This window comes from Crinia signifera, chromosome 1, assembly GCF_055691185.1.
Source record: "Crinia signifera chromosome 1, ASM5569118v1, whole genome shotgun sequence".
Classification (NCBI taxonomy): domain Eukaryota; kingdom Metazoa; phylum Chordata; class Amphibia; order Anura; family Myobatrachidae; genus Crinia; species Crinia signifera.
The window spans coordinates 442652349-442673846 of NC_139217.1; the positions used below are offsets into that span (position 1 = coordinate 442652349).

At 41.7% G+C, this 21498-nt stretch overlaps 1 long non-coding RNA gene across 1 annotated transcript in view; it reads left to right on the forward strand.

Moving 5' to 3' along the window:
* The window catches only part of LOC146032108 (uncharacterized), a 50719-nt gene extending 29654 nt beyond the window's left edge, over positions 1-21065 (forward strand). Inside the window, exons 2-3 of the long non-coding RNA XR_014457557.1 lie at positions 912-1090; positions 20678-21065. This is a non-coding gene — a long non-coding RNA (uncharacterized LOC146032108). The remainder of the gene's footprint in view (positions 1-911; positions 1091-20677) is intronic.
* The last annotated feature ends 433 nt before the right edge of the window (positions 21066-21498 follow it).

Genomic DNA, 21498 nt, shown 5'->3' on the forward strand with positions numbered 1-21498 from the left:
TCTGGACCCTATATAATGATGTGCACGGAGTCAGGACAGTCTATTTGCTTTTTCTATCCCACTGTGCTCAGGATTCTGAATATAGTGCCGCGGTCCGGGGGGAGGGGCGTGTGAGAGACGGTAACTGTGCCTTTTGTATTGTTTGTAGTTGTATTTGAGCTGATTTGTACTTGCATCTGTTTTTCCCCTTATTCGTTAATAATTGTTAAGTGTTGTATAGAGATTCGTATATTCTGTTATTGTTTCTTATTTCTGTTACCCCCTTTGTCCATTAGGGACTCAATACATACGGTGAAGGACTTTGTACCCTTACTCCGGAATTTATACCAAGTCTCGTGTAATTATTCGCATTAAGCGGAAGGGTTTACAGGAAATTATACCTGATGTATTTAAGTGTGTTTAAGTACTTAGTACTGGGAAAGGATTCCGCCATAAGGGTATTGGTTTAGCATGAGAGATACGCTGATAAGGTTTACTATGTGGCGCTAAGCATTGGTTCACCCCTAGTTAGGTATAAAGGTTATAAGTTTAAGAGGACACATTGTGTAAACTGCGCAACTCACTTATTATCCATTGGTTTGGGATTTAATAGACTATAATACTATCTATCTATCTCCAGGAGATCAGCCACTCAGCTGCATTCTACAACTCACCGTACCTCACTGAACACTGAACATTTGTTCACTCACTTCCCCACAACATCTTCCCATGCCTTTTTTGCTTATGCCATTTTAAACCACGTTTGTGTCTCTTGTTACTCAGAGCAGTTCACAGCACCAGTCTATCCAGCCCTACTACCATCTATACTACAGGCCTGGTGCTTTCAAAATGCTTATTGTTATTGCTATCACTGTCATTATGTTCACGTGCACTGTTTGATATGGATTTTAAATGGTTCCTATCCTCCCCAGCACGCCCGATCCCCGGTCGCCATGGCAGCCCGGACGCGTAGCACTGTTGCTGGGCAACAGACGTCACAAGCCGGCAGACTGACACCCTCCAGTGACGCAACCGGAAGCCGCGTCAGACGCCGCCGGGTCGGGTGCACAGCAGGTGGGACCTCCTCTTACACACGAGCTACGATATAAAGGTATGCCATTTATAACTTGCTTTTGTTATTGTACACTTGAAGAAGGGGTGTCTGTATCCCCGAAACGTCGTAATATCACAGTAAACTCTGTTGTTTTTCACAAGACCGCTGGAGTGCCTCTGCTTGTTTCCGTACCACCATCTATATATATATATATATATATCTATATATCTATATATATATTCATATATATATATATATATATATATATATATATATATATATATATATAGATATATATATATATATATATATATATATATCTATATATATATATATATATATATATATGGGTAGATACTCTCAGGACTCAGCACTCTCAGGACTTCACATGAACAAAAGTCAGACCACTCTGGGGTTCAAGTTCAATGTTTCGGTCCGGCGGACCTTTATCAAGAACTTATTGCATAAGTTAAGTATGCAGTATGCAATAAGTTAAGTATAAGTTAAGTATAAGTATGCAATAAGTTCTTGATAAAGGTCCGCCGGACCGAAACGTTGAACGTGAACCCCAGAGTGGTCTGACTTTTGTTCATGTGAGAGTGCCGTCGTATCTACCCATATGTATCAGGACAGACCTCTGTACCTTCGATGGCATCTGGGCAAGTAACCTCCCCCACAAGAAGCGGAGATTCCCAGCCTTTTCCCTGTATAATAAGTATACAATATATGGTACTTATGTAGTATCTGGACGCCCGATTATCGCATCGCATCCGACCAAATCGCATGCGATGCGATGGACCCGATTTTCCATAGGATTCTATGGGGAAAAGGGTCCTTTTCATTTCCCCACTATCCAACTACGCATGGAGTTGGATATAAACCTGTGGCGAGTGCAGCGAGCCACCGAGCCCGAAGCGTGGCGAGCGCAGGGAGCCCCGCAAGGGGACGCGGATTTGTTAAAAAGTATTCCGCATCCGCTCGCCACGTTTCGGGCTCGGTGGCTCGCTACGCTCGCCACAGGTTTATATCCAACTCTATGCGTAGTTGGATAGTGGGGAAATGAAAAGGACCCTTTTCCCCATAGAATCCTATGTTAAAATGGACTCAGTCCATTTTAACATTGAATCCTATGGAAAAATCGGGTCCATCGTATCGCGTCGCATGCGATGGACCCGATTTTTTAATCGGGCGTCCAGATACTACATAATATATATATAGTAAGCCCACTTGAAGCAAATGCTTCGAAAGATAGTCTGCTATCTTGTGATTGCCTTGTATTTGTGCATTTGTGAGAGAGAAAGAGATGTAGTTTCACTCGCCGCCAACAGATGGCAGTGTTTCGGAGACACACAAACAGACACTGGACATATATATTGAAGATATATGTATATGTATATATTTATATATAGATATAGATAGCAATAAAAGTGGATATGCTGCTAATTTTAGGTTTATATTCTATTCTTTTCCTTGCTTTCACAGCATACCATATGTCTGTGTTAATTTGCGTGTACTCTAATTAGCTCTTCTGGAGTAGAGTGCTACATATTATTATTGTAATTAGAGAGCTAATTACAGTCTGAATTCTACTTGTCTTTAATATGCTAAACAGTGTAATAGCTAACACAAAGTATTAGGGAGAATGTGCCTTACACAAACAAATAAATATGTTTTAGAATTTTCAATCTGAAGTTAAAGACATATCACTCAGACATTGGGACATACTTTATATACAGTACATTAATTACAGTAGTTCAGTCATTCATTTCAGACAAATACAAATTAAACTGAACTCCATGGAGGGTATTCAATCCCAGACTATGACTGTCGGGATGAACCGTCATTCGAAATCCCAGCTGTGTCGGATGGCTTCCGACAGTACATCGACAGCTGGTATTCAATGTACCAACTGTCGAGTGTCTGGAAGTCCGTAAATTGACGGAAATTGGCGCAGATTGTTGGTAAACGGCCATGAATTCAACAATCCGCAGCCGTGTCCGACAAAACAGATCTGACTTTAAAAAAAATCTGATCTGACAGATTTTAATGCTACTTGTTTAGAGGTTTAAAAACAAATGCATATTAATTAATATGGCTATAATTAACTGCAATAACTTATTTTAAGTATCATTTAGTACACCATTACCTGCTTAGGGGGAAATTTACTAAGATGGGATTTGTACTTCACATAAGATAAGGCAACCAATCAGAGTCTACTAATTTAGCACCTTCTAGAACAGTGGTTCTCAACAGTGGTTCTCAAAAATGCACAGCTGACTTGGAAAACATGAACTGTGTGGGGGCCCTGAGGACTGAGGTTAAGAACCACTGTTCTAGAAGATAATAGATAGTATCTAAGTGGTTGCCCATAGCAAGATCACCCATCGATCAGGTGTGAATCAGGGCTGTAAAATCAGCAGTGTGTACCATGATTTTACATTATGGAAGAAGGATAACTCCACAGAAGGAGTGTAAACATTAACAAGTTTATTTCACAGTTGTTCACTCATTAACTTTTTCACTTTCTTTTCTTAAACTTTATTTATTTTTCTATTTGCATTTATATAGTGTCTTATACCATAATTTTCATAGCGCTTTTATGAAGCTAATCCCTGACAACTCCCCTCCTGATCTCCCCAATTCTACTGCTTCTTAGCCACCATCTCTTGGTGCGTTTAAGCCCAGGGAAGGTTTATGGTTAGGCACTTGAGAAGGCTTAGTGGTAGGGATTAGAATTAGGCATAGCACTGATAGCAGTCATATACTATCTATCACTTTGGAGGATCGATGGACCCACTGGAGCCACCAGGAGCAGGCCATCAATACAAAACTTAAACATTCTGATATGTCATTTGATTACTGTCTACATGATATAGAGTATGTGGACATGGTCAACCTTGACATTATATCCCTGTTGACATTCTCATGTTGAGATAGGAACTTCCTTTATGTTTCTCAGCTTACTCTCCTTTCTGATCCCAGTTGCTGTTATCTACTCAATCATGATTCCATGTTTTTGGAGTCCCAGTTGTGAAGGGACTAAATGGACAAAGGATCTCCCCCCATTGTAGCTATAGAGATCTGCTGTAATTGTTTGTACACCAGGTGCATAATTCTGTGATAACCTTGGTGTGGTGCATGTCGTCAGTCAGCAGTGAGCTTTATTATTGCAGGTAGTGTGGTGGCTTTCTCAGATCATGTACAACTTCTTGTAGTTGTTAACGTTGTCTTTAGGGCTCATAATGTGCTGGGAGTTGAGAATATCAGTGCTGTGTTTCGATTTAGGTGGGATAGGTTTAGATTTGTCATCGCAGGCTAGCCTAATTGCTGAGCTTTATCCTTCTGTTTTTTGGCATGTGATCCAGCCAGCAAGGAGGGCTTAGCCGATTGCTCCCTCTTGCCAATTTAGACTTCATGGGCCAAATGGCAAGAGTTTGTGTATTGTTTGGCTGATGTTGTCTTTTAATTGGGACTCTTTTTGCTGAAAAAAAAATCATCTATTGACGTTCCTCATTTTGTCACTTATACCCCTTTTCCACTAGTAGTAGTAGTACGTTTATTTATAAGGCGCCGCAAAGTGTCCGCAGCGCTGTACATAGCAAACAAAAAAAACAAATTACAAGGTAACGTACAGGGTGTGTTGAAAAATACAGTATAAATAGGGGTATAGCTGGTAGAACTAAAATCAGCATCAGTTCAGAAGTAGGTGTGGAAATTGTCGAGGAGACTGAAGATGAAGTAGAGGAAGGGAAGAACAGGACAGGAACACAGGTGAGGTAAAGAGGTAGGGTGAGTACGTGAGGAAGGAGGACCCTACTCATAAGAGTTAACATACTAAAAATAGGTGGGTGGACGAACGAAATACAATAGGATAAGTAGGAACGGAGGGGAACGGAGGCAGGATAGGAGGATCAAAAAGAGGTTAGGAGGAGGGATAGGCTAGTCGAAAAAAGTGGGTTTTGAGGGAGCGCTTGAAGGAGGTAAGGGAATCAGATAGCCTGATGGGTGGCGGGAGGTTGTTCCAGTGCAGGGGGGCAGCGCGAGAGAAGTCTTGGACACGGGAGTGGGAGGAGGTGATTAGGTGAAAGGTCAGTCGGCGGTCAGCGATGGAGCGAAGAGGATGGGAGGGAGTGTGGATAGAGATCAGTGAAGAGAGGCAAGCAAATTCTACCCGTTTTTTTGCACGGGGATGTGCACTGACCCGAGTTTTTTGGTAGTGTGAATGGGTCCTTGAAAAAAAAACATGGGTAGAGAGACCAGGGAATTTTACCCTGGTAGCTACCAGGGTCAGACACAGGAATGACACGTGTCTGAGTGCAGTGTAGACGCACATTACCCGTGTTTTCATATCCGGATAATGCTCAGAGGCTGTTTATTGGTTCTTCAGGGGCACCCGATGGAAAAAAAATATTTCTTGTTGACATTCATAGGTTTTTACAAAGCTTACCCGGGTTTAGTGGAAATGGCTCTGACATGGGTATAACACAGGTCTATATGTAGTGGAAAAAGGTGTTTAAACCCGTGTCTGACACGGGTAAGATCCATGTTCAAAAACCCGTTTTCAACAGGGGATTCAGATGGAAAAGGGGTATCACTAGCAGCAATTTCAGATATCACAGTTTCATATGACAAAACATTGTTGTTCCAGGATTATCATATGGGTAAGGCCATTGTGTTCCCCTGGTGGTATTTTAGGATGTTTGGTTCTTCCTGGTGTCCTTAGCTTAGACTTGTTTGGTTTGCAGGCCACCTATTGATGGCACACGCTTAATGAAGGCGGAAGGCATGCAATTAACAAATTATCAATTTTGTTGGGTCTTTAAATCTTGTGTTTAATGCTTCAACAGTTTTTGGTAATATGAAATATGTGCGTATATGATGTGTATGCAAATACAAATTGTAAAAATTTCACATGTTGTAAATTTTCACATGTGAATGTATTCACATATTAGCTCTCAGCTACTCACATGCACTTGTAAAAGGCCGTTAAGCACACACATACAAACAACTTGCACAACAAAAATCCACTCAGAAAACTGTAACTACAACCAGCAAAACTCCATACAAACTCCACCTACTCACCACAGTCTCCTCTCCAAGACTAGCTAAGCCCACAAGGAGGTTGGGGCGTGTAGGGGGATTACCATATAAACTCGAGTATAAGCCTACTTTTTCAGAACATTTTTTATGCTGAAAAAGCCCCCCTCGGCTTATACTCTAGTGAGGGTCCCACTTGAGTCAATAAGTTTTCCCAGTTTTTTTGTTGTAAAATTAGGTGCCTCGGCTTATATTCGGGTCGACTTATACTCGAGTATATACGGTATATATGGCTGGGAGAACACCCATAAAACAGGCTAAAATATGTACGGTAACAGAAATATGGACACGCATGGGAAAAATAAGAAACCATACCACACCATACGCCATCAAAAAATACAAATTTCTAAAATATGACAGCTTTGTAAATTTGTGCAACAAAGAAAAGGTATGGATCCGCACAGACTTAATACATATTTGATCTATTATACTAGAACCATTAGTTTAACCAATATACTGGACTACTCAATTATATGGTGGTAGTCTTGGATTGGTGGTGCGCCAACACATCAGTATTTGTAACTGTGTAAAGGGGAGGTTGTATGCAAAGAAGCATACAGAAAAGGACAAATGTGTCTTTTTGGGCGCACTCTTTATTCAATAAATTGATATGATTAATACATTAAAACATAGCTTTTATTGGCTTCTTATTCTAAAAAGTTGGGAGCATTATTTATTTCTTGGTCATTTGATACATTGTCATTGACCGTCAATCAGAAAAAAAGAGGGGGGGGGGGTCACATACAACATTTTGACAAGACATCAACAGACATTTGAAGACATGCTAGGCTTTCTAGCTAGTCCTCATATGTAACCGTCTAATTTATACAACCTTTCACAATAATCAGGTTATCAATTTTCTGTTTGTAGTTTATTATTAGAAACTTTTTTTAAAAAGTTTTTTAAATCAAATTGCCTCAGCAAAAAATAACAGCGGTTCGCTCAGCCACACACGCTCAGTCAAACTCTCGTGCTCTTCAGTTGTGGTATCCTGGGGCTATTATCACTCTTACTTAGAAGAGGAAGGTAACTCTGTCCAGTGGATGGACCTGAGAGAGGTATATATAATCACCCGTGAGAAGTACTCCAACAACCGGTGGCTCCTAAGCATCTGCTGTTCAATCGCCCGTCTACGTTACCACCCAGTTTGTTCGCCAGGAGTCTCCGCTCTGGCTACTAGACCGGCCCCTTGTGGGTGCTGCTGATATCAGGCCTAAAATGGGGTATATAGGTAACCTCTTGGACTTAGTGTTGAATGAGAGTGCCTGGTTGGTTGTACCATGGGAGTTATGATAAAGGACACTTCTGCTTTCCAATGCAGCTCCGTGAGTCACCCTGGTGCTTTTCAGTATTGCAGGGAGACACAACGGGCTGGATGGATGAGAGAGTGTTATGGAATGGGTGAATGAGTGACAGTTTGTCAGTTTAACCATAAATTGGCACTTCTGCTTTCAGAGATCTGCACGCATCGAATCTCTGATGAGAGAGTCCCAATTAGATGGACATCCTACCGACATGAAAATAGAAAGCTTTAAGTAAGGTAGAAAAAGAGCCGAAAGATGAAAGGGTTACACATACACCCAGCATGGAATACTGAGCTGTAATTACGCTTAGATTTTAAATAGAATATGGGGTCACATCTCCTGGATATCCAGGTGTATGCCTACTCGCGTCTAAACCTCTCAGTGGCCTATATACGTGAGGACCTCACCCCAATAAGCGCCTAAGGGTTAAATCTTATGTAGGCAGAATAGGGGGTTGTATAACAATATATTGCAGTTCCTGGATTTTATCTAAAATGGGTACAGTGAATCTTTATGCACAATTACTCTGTTATACAGACATTAACACACGGTATAGTAGAAATGGTGCTGGCCACTCCTACTAAGGCCTATAGGTGCACCCTGTGGACTTATCCCGTGATTATGCACACATATGTATCATGCACTGATATCCACTGTAACCACACAAAATTAAATCTTTAAAGAGCCAATTACTCTATTTGTCTGCAGATGATTACAGTGAATCTTTGAAAAAAATTTTTAACCCTTAGGCGCTTATTGGGGTGAGGTCCTCACGTATATAGGCCACTGAGAGGTTTAGACGCGAGTAGGCATACACCTGGATATCCAGGAGATGTGACCCCATATTCTATTTAAAATCTAAGCGTAATTACAGCTCAGTATTCCATGCTGGGTGTATGTGTAACCCTTTCATCTTCCGGCTCTTTTTCTACCTTACTTAAAGCTTTCTATTTTCATGTCGGTAGGATGTCCATCTAATTGGGACTCTCTCATCAGAGATTCGATGCGTGCAGATCTCTGAAAGCAGAAGTGCCAATTTATGGTTAAACTGACAAACTGTCACTCATTCACCCATTCCATAACACTCTCTCATCCATCCAGCCCGTTGTGTCTCCCTGCAATACTGAAAAGCACCAGGGTGACTCACGGAGCTGCATTGGAAAGCAGAAGTGTCCTTTATCATAACTCCCATGGTACAACCAACCAGGCACTCTCATTCAACACTAAGTCCAAGAGGTTACCTATATACCCCATTTTAGGCCTGATATCAGCAGCACCCACAAGGGGCCGGTCTAGTAGCCAGAGAGGAGTCTCCTGGCGAACAAACTGGGTGGTAACGTAGACGGGTGATTGAACAGCAGATGCTTAGGAGCCACCGGTTGTTGGAGTACTTCTCACGGGTGATTATATATACCTCTCTCAGGTCCATCCACTGGACAGAGTTACCTTCCTCTTCTAAGTAAGAGTGATAATAGCCCCAGGATACCACAACTGAAGAGCACGAGAGTTTGACTGAGCGTGTGTGGCTGAGCGAACCGCTGTTATTTTTTGCTGAGGCAATTTGATTTAAAAAAACTTTTTAAAAAAAGTTTCTAATAATAAACTACAAACAGAAAATTGATAACTTGATTATTGTGAAAGGTTGTATAAATTAGACGGTTACATATGAGGACTAGCTAGAAAGCCTAGCATGTCTTCAAATGTCTGTTGATGTCTTGTCAAAATGTTGTATGTGACCCCCCCCCCTTTTTTTCTGATTGACGGTCAATGACAATGTATCAAATGACCAAGAAATAAATAATGCTCCCAACTTTTTAGAATAAGAAGCCAATAAAAGCTATGTTTTAATGTATTAATCATATCAATTTATTGAATAAAGAGTGCGCCCAAAAAGACACATTTGTCCTTTTCTGTATGCTTCTTTGCATACAACCTCCCCTTTACACAGCTTTGTAAATTTGTAAAGAAATATATGCATACGTATTACAAACACACACCCGATGCCAGTCGTAGACAGGTGTACCCAGAATACGAATACGAATGGAACCTAGTCGTATTCTTCGTAAATTTATATATGAGTCCTTCTGATTCACAAGAAATCCAATCTCGAAATTGTACTCTTTAAGGGTATGATTAGACTTGAAGTTTGTTGTTGGTCGTTGTTGGTCTTCTTTCTTTTTTTTAGATGTTTTTTACAAGCCATACAGTCCAGACAATTGTAATAACCTGGCCTTTTTGATACTCTTTTTTTCTTCTAATGGTTGAAAGTTTTTCAATAAATCTTGTTCTAGAGTCTTGTTTTTTTTGTAAATAACTTTTGGTTTCCAGCGGATTATATTTTTTAATTCTTAGTCCAATTTGAGAACATGGCAATGCCTTTCTAGCATTTCTGTTATTTTGTGATAATTGCTGCTAAATTGTGTAATGAATGTTAATTGGTAGTAATTTTCTTGTTTTTTCCTTTATAATTGATTAGTTCTGAACTGTTGATAGTTTCTAATTTTCTGATCTGTGTTTATAATTCTTGTTCACAGTATCCTCCTACTGCTCATTTATTTTTCATTTAATTTTTCTTTCTATTTGGAAGGTTCCTTTTGTTGAACAATTCCCATAGATTCTTCTGAATTTGACTGTATCAGTTTAAAGCAGGCATGTCCAACATTGGCCCTCCAGATGTTGTGAAACTACACATCCCAGCATGCTTTACAATAGTTTTAGCATTCTCTAATGGCAAAACTGTGGCAAAGCATGCTGGCATGTGTAGTTTCACAACATCTGGAGGGCCAACGTTGGACATGCCTGGATTAAAGCATTACCGATCCCAGCCTGGTTTCCCAGAACTCAGTATTGAGTTCCACTGGTATCAATCTAGTCTCCATTATCCACCAGTTGCAGTCCGTACTACCAGTATCATCAACATATTAAGCCAAACTTTATATTAATCATGGCACCCTAGAGTATCAGGGTTCCTTTAACAGCACCCCTAGGCCAAAAGTTTGTTAGGGATAAATTAGACAATTACATAAGTTGTGCTTATAGTGATCCTAAAAGTTACCATACACTAGGGATATTTATTTGCGATATGGTCACTTTTTATGTGATTGCGGTGATAAATCACATTAAAAGCATCCGGTACTTGTGTACTTTCACGGCTCCCATCGCATGCCATCGCATGCCATCGCATGCCATCGCATGCCATATGTAGTGGCATGCGATTGCATGCGATGGGATGCGATTTTTGCAGTTTTTAAGCATTTTTTAATCGCATGCGATCGCATGTGATTTTTAACAGAAATGCATCCAAATTTGTATCAAACATGTTCAATGGCCCCCAACTGTCATTTTTCAGTCTGTACCACCCCCAATATTAACGTGAACCTGAAGCGTGGTGAGCGCAGCGAGCCCACGAGGGGCGGCGGTACGCGTCCTATGACCTTTTCATACCCCCACTATCCACGTCAGCGTGGAGATGAGAATAGAAAGTGTGGTGAGCGCAGCGAGCCACCGAGCCCGAAGCGTGGCGAGCGCAGCGAGCCCCGTGAGGGGACGCGGACACCTGTGAAGCCCGCGAGGGGACGCGGATACCTGTGAAGGTATCCGTGTCCCCTCGCGGGGCTCGCTGCGCTCGCCACGCTTTGGGCTCGGTGGCTCGTTGCGCTCACCACACTTTCTATTCTCAACTCCACACAGACGTGAATAGTGGGGGTATGAAAAGGTCGTAGGGCGCATACCGCCGCCCCTCGCGGGCTCGCTGCGCTCGACACGCTTCGTGTTCGCGTTGATGGTGGGGGTGGTACAGCCTCAAAAATGACATTTGGGGGCCATTGAACATGTTTGATACTAATTTCAATGCATTTGGATGCATTTCTGTTAAAAATCGCATGCGATTTTTTGCTATGCGATTCGCATGCGATTTTTTTGCTATGCGATGGACATCGTGGGAGCCGTGATTGTACACAAGTACCAAGCATCCAAACTGCATGTTGTAGACACCAGGTATGATGAGATGCATGGTCCTTTGTGAATCACATATTATCCTGGAGATCGCACCTTCTGCAATATAGATTTATCCCATGTTAGCAGGCACTGTATGACTATATACAGTATGGTGCATTGTATGCAGTCCTGACTAAACCTAAAGGCCTTCATACACTCTGGTGATTGCTCCAAGGGGAGAAGTCACAAAAGGGGGAACACAGATGACTTCTCGTCTCAGAGAAGTCACCCTAGTATATGGGGGGCTTTAGGTTCAGTTATGAGGTGAGGGACAGGATTTGCTTCTCTTTGTCCACATAGTTTATGATCAGCAGCCACCAGCACTGGTTTTACCTCTTACATTGACCATAAATAATTTTAATTGGTCCTGAACCATCAACCCAGAGCATCCTAGCAAGTACCCCGATGGCACCCCAGGGTGCCACGGCACACAGTTTGGGAGCCAGTGACCTAGTGGTTCAGACATCTTTGGATTTCCATTCTTGTAGACCTTAGTACAGTGGTTCCCAAACTATGTGCCTAGGCTCCCTGGGGTGCCTCGGAGCACTTGCAGGGATGCCTCGGGTTGGTGGTCAAGAACCAATTCAAATTATTTATGGCCAATGAAAAAGACAGAATCAGTGCTTGTGGCTTCCAATTATAAAATATGTGGGGAAATATGTGGGGAAACAGAAGTGAATCATGTTCCTCAACACATATCTGGACCTAAGGATCAAATTAAATTCTCAGTACGGGTGCTGAGAAAAATATTACGATACTGTAGGGTGCCGTGATTCAAAAAGTTTGGTACCACTGCCTTAGTATCGTTCGTCATTTTTTCTCCATACTGTAATCTTGTTTGGTCTTGCATTCCAGCCATAATGTTTTGCCATAGCAGAACTAATTTGGTAGCTTTGGCTGAAGCTAGTACAAAAATCATCTCTGTTATTTGTAAATCTAATCCGTCCAATAGTGGTACTGGGGCTATTTGCAGCTATTCAATTGTTCTGTCACACTGATGCTAGTGCAGCCAATGACAAAATTTCTGCATGAAACCTACCAAGGTGGCAAGCAAAACTGTGCTAAAAGTGGCCAGGAAGTTTAGCTGCTTAATGCGGCTAATCTTGGTGCTTTTGGGATCATCAAAAGTATCCGGCACCCAATTGGGGCAACATTTGAGGATGCTTCTGAGTAAACTGAGTGCCATTGGCTCAGTGAATTGCTTGAAGCCTGTAGCATTACACCACCAGAGGAAGGTATATGTAACAGTACAATACAAGAATATGTACAATAACAAACAGGAGTCATGCAATCCTTGTCTAACTGCTATATGAAGCATGGAGGTAATGTGAGAAGCTATCAACCCATAGCTTTAAGTTAAAGGGACAGGTGTATCCTAAGTGGCCACTTTAGTGTGTTTGTGTGTGTGTGTGTGTGTGTGTGTGTGTGGGGGGGGGGGGGGGGTGGTATATATCTAGTCCTGAATAATTGGCTTCTTGCCTGCTGCACTAAGGGCCATTAGCAGTTTTTTGCTTTCTCTTGCCAGTCTGAGGTTAGGATCAAAAGCACCCAATATCGCCCACCCTGGGGTAAGAGGTACAAAAGTAACTAATTTTGCTCCGCATAGCGCCTAATGAGGTGCATACCTCCCAACATGACCCTCTCCAGTAGGGACACAATGCTCTGTTCCTGGACTTCCCTCTTCATTTATGATAAAACAGGTGATGGCAATCATACATTAAAAGGGAGGTCCAGAAATATTGTATGATGGGACAAGCCCATAGACAGTTGTAAGGGGTCTGCTTCTGTCTGTCTACATTTTGGGCATATATATGTGTATATATTAGAGTCGCCCAATTGGAGACGCCGAAGAGGAGACATGTACGTGTTGGGATAAGTAAAGAAAAAGTTTGGTGTACATACTACAGTAGCTTTAAGATCCTTTCGAGAAAATAAAAGAGCTATGTCTAAAATTGGTAAAGTTAATGTAGAAAAAATTTATTGGAACCAATTTTATTTTATTTATTTATCAGTTTTGGGTGTTTGGGAGCAATCACTTTGATTTGAAGACAGTTCTGCCCACACACCCTGTGTAGTTGGTTAACTATGTGTGAAGGTTGAGTTGGATACCATGAGTTGTGGTAAAGGTAGAGTTATGGAAATCTCCACTGACAATGTACAGTGGACCTTATTCAGGTCTGTTCGGTAGTCCATATGCGTTCGTACGGGGGCGATGTTTAGCAAATACGTATGCACAGATGCAGTTCTACGCATGTGCAGACACTGGGTGCGTGCGCCCATGGCGAACAAACCCAACATTGTGGGTGGCGGGCGTGGGGCAGCGGGCAGGGGTACTCGCCTTTGGGAACGCCCAGCATTTCATGGACGCTCCAATGAAAACACTGGGCATTCGCATGGTAATCGCCAAGTGACATGGTGCTGGGGGGAGGGCAGGTGACATCACCAGATGTCAGCTGTCTGCCCAATTCCGCAAGAACATACACACATGTGCACACCACAACTTTCAATGGTCGACGACCATCGAAAGATGTGGGAGGTTCCCAATGGCACGCGTATGGATGTGTATGTAAAACATCCATTCGCATGCCATTCGAACATACGCGCCATGCGAACGGTGGGCCGGTGTACCACCAATCACAGGGTGAGTTCTGGTTGACTCACAAATCACAAATCAACCAGAATAACCCCGTGTATGTGTTGTGTTGTTGGTTAGTGCGTTGAAGGGCTGTGCTGATTTTCTATGCCACCATACATGTTTCTCAATCTCATAGAAAATGTTAATGCCAAAAGTTGCCTCCATATTGTTATGGTAGTTTTAAGTTAGTTTATGGTAGCATGTGGCAACACACAGGACACACTTCATCATGTAACAGGTTTAAATGATCTAATTTCCCACTAATGAAAGCATTCAACATGTGCAAGTGGAATGTTCTGTTCAATTCATGTACTGTATCTTTAACAGGTCCCTAATGCAGGGCTGGATTAAGGGGGTGTTAGTATACCTGGGCCCCCTCTATCTAGGGGCCCCCTGTGGTTGCCATGTATTTTAAAAAAATTTTTTTAGTTTAGCTAAAGGTTTTGTGCATGGGAGTGAGGTAGTGCTGCAGCTTCACCTATTTGCAAATGTGACAATGATTAATGGTGCTGAGCATCAGGTGCCAAGGCACACTGACCGCACAACTGTGCAGTGCATTGCTGGGAGTTGACCAAGTCCCATGAGACTTTGCACAAGAGGTCAGAGGCTGAGACACTTGTGCTGAGCTCTGCTTGGTGGAGCTCATCATACAGTATGCTTCTCGGGCCCATGAAGTACAGCAGCAGTGGCCTATATATATATACAGTAGGAGCAAGTTTCATCTTTGCTCCTTTGGCCATGGCTAGCCATGGCTATTCTATTGTTCTCAGCTGCAATACGTATTGTATTGCAGCTGAGAACAATAGAATAGCCATGGCTAGCCATGACCAAAGGAGCAAAGATGAAACTTGCTCCTACTGTATATATATATATATATATATATATATATATATATATATATATATGCGAAAAAAGGTGAGAAAGAGATCGCAGATCCATTCAAAAGTGTTTACGGACAGTGACACATTGGAGAACAGCAGCCACCCCTGAGGAGAGGGACAGTGTCTATAAAAACATTTTGGGGCCTAGTAGTCTCCCCATTTGGACGTCACATTAAGGTAAGACCAAGTTTATACTGCCTCTACTCTGTGTTTTGACAGTGTAACATTCTCCTGTGCAGTTTGCAGCCAGTATTGACAAATGGGAGGGGGCCTCCCTATCTAAAGTGACCTGGGCCCCCGAAGGCTAATCCGGCCCTGCCCTAGTGTGCAGTGCACAAAGGCCTGTTAAGCAAGGGGGCCCCTGAACCAGAAAAATATGCATGCGGGAGTGGGCGTTAACACTGTTGTGGTATGCCCAGTGCATTAGCAAAAATATGGTAACGATTTAGCCTCTGCCTTATGCACAGACAATCTCACTGCTAGTACCTTATATCAGGAGCTCATTTACATAAAGGAAACATTGGATGCAGGTCGCTCAAACCATTGGGCCTCTGAGCATCCCCATGCTGCCTCATACAGAGCGGACCTCTCCAGCTACGAATTTACAGTGGCAGCACTTACAAAATGGTCACAACCAGTGGTGCAGTGCAATGCAGTAAAAAATTAAAATAGGGGTCACATGAACTGCCAGTGTGTCCCGTCAGTGATGTTTAGCAGTGTTTGGGCTGGCAGTGGGTATGGTTTGAATTTTGAACTGTGCTGCCACCCCACCTCTGCAACTGCCACTGATTTTTTTTAGACCCTTAAGTTATCCAGAATCACACCTCACTTCAACACTGCTGGCTACTTCTCAGTGAAAGAAGTCAAGTGCTGCCGAATAATGTCACACTGCTACACCTGGCTCTTATCACTGCGGAGGAGTCAGTAGTTTGGTGTCTTTTGACGCCTCTCGTTTGATCAAACCACAGTCTACTGGAATTTCTTTTAAAAAGGTTTCATATAAAAGTCATAAAAAAATGGTAACAAAGACTTGTGATTTATTTTAGTATAATGTTTATTTTACATATGATATTATTCTGTGACAACATGTAATTTCCTTGCATTGTTATTAAACAAAACGAATGAGGAATGGCGTAGGTCTTTCATTTACAAAACTTAGTGAAGCCATTTCTATTAAAAACCAAAAACACTAAATTGCTATCTGCGATGTGATAATTACGCCCAAAATAATAATTAGTCCATTTTTATGCAAGGCAATTACTTTTAATATTTTAAATGAAACAAATATTTAAAGTATAACACTACTTTATTCTTATAAACGGTGAATTGAATATTTTTGTTTTTATAATGATTACTATTTTGCTTGACAAAATTCATGACAGATAGATTTATAATTTCCTATAATTAAATCAGCAATTTTATTGTAGACACCGGAACAATGGAAAACTTCTTGTACTTAAGTTTGAAAGTCTAGTCAATCATTATTATAATATATCAAGACAAGCACAAGTGATTGCTCAGCAGTTAGCAGTTATTATACTGTCAGGTTGTATGTTGCGCTCCTTAGGCAGCCCGATCAGAAAGTCAGATTATATACTGTACTTATTTGTATTATACACTTTTTTTATGTTTTGATAAAGCGCAATAACAATAAGAACTATAAAATATCATATCCTGAGCCATAACTACAGTATACTTCTAGAATTAGAGAGATGATATGATAGATAGATAGATAGATAGATAGATAGATAGATAGATAGATAGATAGATAGATTGAAAAATAATCACATACACTGAATCAGAAGTCTTATACACCTTTTACACCAAAACGCCGGGTCGCACCCGGCTTTTTGGACCCAGGATAAAGCAAGGTGTGACCCAGCGTTTTGTCCCTTTTACACCTGCGCCCCCACTCCCGGTGCAGGCGGTTCCTGCGCCGCCACCGCTTTTAGATGACGCCCTTGCCACGCCACCACAGAAGTTTAAATTTCATGGGACTGTAGCCACACTCTTGACCCCAAGTAGAATCTTAACCCCCAGATTAAACAGAAGATGAAATCCAAGGTTAAGGCATGTCATTGCCGCCCCTTGCCACGCCACCACAGGGATGCCAAGCGCATATGTACTAACATATGTGACTAGCATCGCAATGCGGTGACGGAAGCCCCCTGAGATGTGGTGTGCAAGTGTCTCCGTCACATCCCTGGCTTCAGTGGCTGTCCCTGGCACCTCCTCCTCCCCCCTACAGCCAGAAGGACATCCGGCTGTGACATGTTGCTAGGGGGAAGAGGAGTTTGACGGAGGACAGGACTGGGTCGGCATCTGCGGTCTGCGGCGGGCAGCGATAGAAGCCTATAGGCTTCTATAGGGTATCGCCACCCAAAGGTGGTGATACCCTGCACGGTATCACCACCTTAGTACATTTTTGCCTTAGTACATCCTGCTAAAAGTCTGGAGGATTCCATTTTTGATAAAACATAAATCCAAAACCCAAATTGAAATTCTTTAAAATGCACATTGACACAACGCTCCTGGGAGATATTCCTTTGGGCAGGTGTATCAGAACTGGAGCAGGTCACATCAACTCTATGTTCACCAATAAAAAAAAATGAAATTGTAGATGAAAAGAACACCATACTGTGGCAAATGCAGGAGGCTCAGACATTTTTTGTCTGCGTCTGGCATGGGGTGCGTTGAATCTGTGCATCATACAATGAAATATCAAGACTATCAACACATATTAGAGGGAAACATACACTACTGTCCAGTGTCCGAAAGCTCTGACCAACAGGATAAGGACCCAAAAACACACTGCTAAAAACACCCAATGGTTGATAAAAACAGAACATTGGATTTTTCTAAAGTGGCTAAATGTTGCTATCGGCATCCAATGAGATTTTATCTATTATCTTCTAGAAGTTGCTAAATAAATAAGAAGTAGATTCTGATTGGTTGCTATGGGCAACATCACTTCTTCAATAGAACTCCCATCTTAATAAATAAACCGCACAGTGGGCCTTATTCAGATCTAGGCTCAGTACAAATGTGTTCGGAAAATGGGCAAAACCATGCACACTGCAGGTGGGGCAGATGTAACCTGTGCAAAGAGAGTTAAATTTGGGTGGGGTGTGCTTAAACTAAAATCTAAAGTGCAGTGTAAAAAAAAAGCAGCCAGTATTTACCCTGCACAGAAACAAAATAACTCACACAAATCTAACTCTCTCTGCACATGTTACATTTTCCCCACCTGCCGTGAACATGGTTTTGCCCACTTTCCGAACAAATTTGTACTGAGTTCAGATCAGAATAAGGCCCAGTGTGGAGAATGCACCCATCAATCCTGAGACAGATGGAGAAAGACTACCTGCAAGACTACAAGTGGACCAATCTACCTGCTGACAAGTGCAGAAGTCTTAGGGGGGTATGCAATCCTCCGCCACTAGGAGGCGGGTGCCTATTCAATGTTGTCATTACCAACAGCATTGAAGAGGCATCATGGCAGAACAATCCCAAATTAAAAAGCTGTCTGGCCCGTTCTTCCGATAACAGCCATGGATTGTTGTGATCCTGGCCGTGGCTCAACAATCCACGGCCATTTACGCAGACATGCCCACTTTTTGCTATCAGGCAAACCGAAAACGGGCCAGAAACGCAGCTGATGGGACGGACCGACAGTCGTGATCCGGGATTACATACCCCCCATAACGAGAGCTATAGTAATATTGTGCAACCAAATATTAGGTTAATATTAGGTAAGTCCCATTACATTTGTCCATGTCATTTCACTTGTTTATTTATTTAAAATAGTTTGTGGAATCAACAAGCTAACATTTTACCATGTGCACAGATACACATAATTATATCGCAAGGGTTGTAAAATTTGCCAAGTTGCAGCTGAATCTTTACTTAACCATATAATCAAACAATGAAAAGACCCAGAATTTTCTTTCTATACTTTTTAAAGGGACCTCAGAAAAGTCATGTTACACTTGATGTAGAGCCAGTAGCTATAAAATAGATGTGGTCCCAGAGGCAGAACTCTGGGAGGCAATGGAGACATCTGCCGCCGGGCTCCTGCTCCCAAGGGGGCACCTCTCCTCCGTATCAAGTTTGAATCAGTTAATTGAAAGCAGTTGATATTGCTAATGTGGCTGACTCCTCCTTCTAACATAATTTTTGCAAGTATCACACCCTGTATTAGATCCAATAACCTTACTGGAGACAGATACCTTACTGATTGAGCTATTTGGGGGGCACCAATACTTATCTTGCCTCCAGGCAACTTGGATGAACTTACGCCACTGTGTGGTCCCAAATTAAATGCTAATATTATGTTCTATATAGCACCATCGCTATAACATCTCATTTGGCCCGTGTTAGTTGATATAATACACAAAGAACAGTGTAATAACATTAATAATAGTAAACATAATAATTTTTTTGTATTATAATTATTGTTGATTTTTTTTAATTATTGTTATTATGATGATTACTATTATTGTTACTATTATGATTATTTATTAATAATAAGCATATTAATAATAACAATAACAACAACAATACATAGAAAATAACTTTTTTTATGGTATGGCAAGATTAGCGTTACATGTGGAGTTTTTGAGTATATTTCTAAAGAAAAAAAATTCAAGTTACTTTATTAAAATCCCAATGCATTTCCTATTTTTGTTTCTGCATGTTTGAGTAATTCTTTATTCTAGTGAATTGTCCTATGAAGATTGACAGAGTCAAATAATAATAAAAAATAAAAAAATATTAAAATTAGCTTTAAATTACTATTCAGATTATCACATTTGGCTAAGTGGGCCTTGGTTGGAATTGTGAAAGATGCTATTTGGGGAAAAGCTTTACAGGTCTCACAAGAAGGTCAGAAGCACTGAGTGTGTAATAAGCAGGAGACTATAAGGCAGCCATTATCTTCCCGGTGACAACAGAGCAATTCAATGACCTGCCATGCTGGCAAATGGAGAGGAAAATTCTGTAGTGAGATGTAAATTCCTCCTGCGGGTCCCTCATGAATATCTTGTCTCTGGGATACAATCTGGTGACCTGGAAGACGAGGTTCCTCCCCAATCAGGATGACAGGCAGAGCTGGTTTCCTGTTAGGGAGACTACTAGTTGTGTAAAAAATTACTATTCCTGAGGTAAAAAAAAAATGAGATGTCACACACAGGAAAATATTACTTTTAAATGGTCTTCGGTAGGGCCTTTGAGTGGCAGCTGTTAAAAATTCAATTGTGTATATGTCACACTGTACACCAGACAGGGATTTCACAGGGAACGGCTTTTTCTCTTCCATCTCAATTACTTTAGTTAAAAAAAAAAATGATTTGATTTTTTTTTTTTAAATCCCACCACATTTACATATTGATAGAATTTCTTATTGACCCTTTAACACCACAAAATCGCGTGCAAGCCTTCCCAATGACTATAAAAAAATGTGTGACTGCTAATAATACACCCGTGGCAGGTAACAATGATTAAACATTAAACTGGAAGTGTGTGTGCTAGGGAAAACAGTAGGTCCTACATGGGTTGTAGTGCACAGGACTGAGGAGCAGACTTTCTTAGTTCACAAACTCACAGGTGGAGTAGACTATATTGCAGTGGAAAGTCACTTTGAATAAGCTTTCTTTAATTTCTTTAGTACTAAAAAATAATGTATTTTATATCCACTGTGTGAAGTACTCACTTTTTATTTGACTCTTTATAGAAAAAGAGAGCGAAAATGCAGGTGCGCTCTCTGCGGCGTTAGACTGAAGGAAACCAGAGGGCAAACAACAAACCAACTTCTGAAGGACGGCATTATAACTACAAAACTCAGGAACATCATGTGGCCTCAACTCACCTTTGCCATGAGAACACCTGGATTAGGCCCACCACCCCTATGACTGAGAACACCAGGCCTACCCCTCATGGTGAGCAAGGAGCTGTGAGGGGAAAGCACCAGGGCCAGCCTACGTAGCAATACTTCCCCCATGCTTGAATGTGCCTCCTCCTTCTAATAACCATCTCATGATTCCTGGACATTGATGATTCTTTGCACAGTCCCGGCAAAGGTGTGTTCATGTCTTTCCCCACCATGTGCTTTTCCTGTAATGTGTACCTCCGCAGATTGCACACCCTGCTAGCTCTGACCTATGCAGTGCACCAAGCTGGTTGCCTCAGCTTTTTTCGGTACTTGTTTCCTAGCACGGCCACAATCTTATGGATCGTGTACCTTTAAGTTAAGGTACACGATCCACACGATGGACCCGATTTCCTTTGAAATCAGGTCCATTTTGCCGGCTAGGACACAATATCGGGGGCATCGCGTCGGTCGGGACCATTAACAATGGTCCCGACGCGACCGACGCGATGCCCCTGATTTTTCCATAGGCTTCAATGTTAAAAAATATTTTAACATTGAAATCGTGTCGGGAAAGGTAAAATATCGGGGGCATCGCGTCGGTCGGGACCATTAACATTGGTCCCGACGCGATGCCCCCGATTTTTCCATAGGCTTCAATGTTAAAATATTTTATAACATTGAAA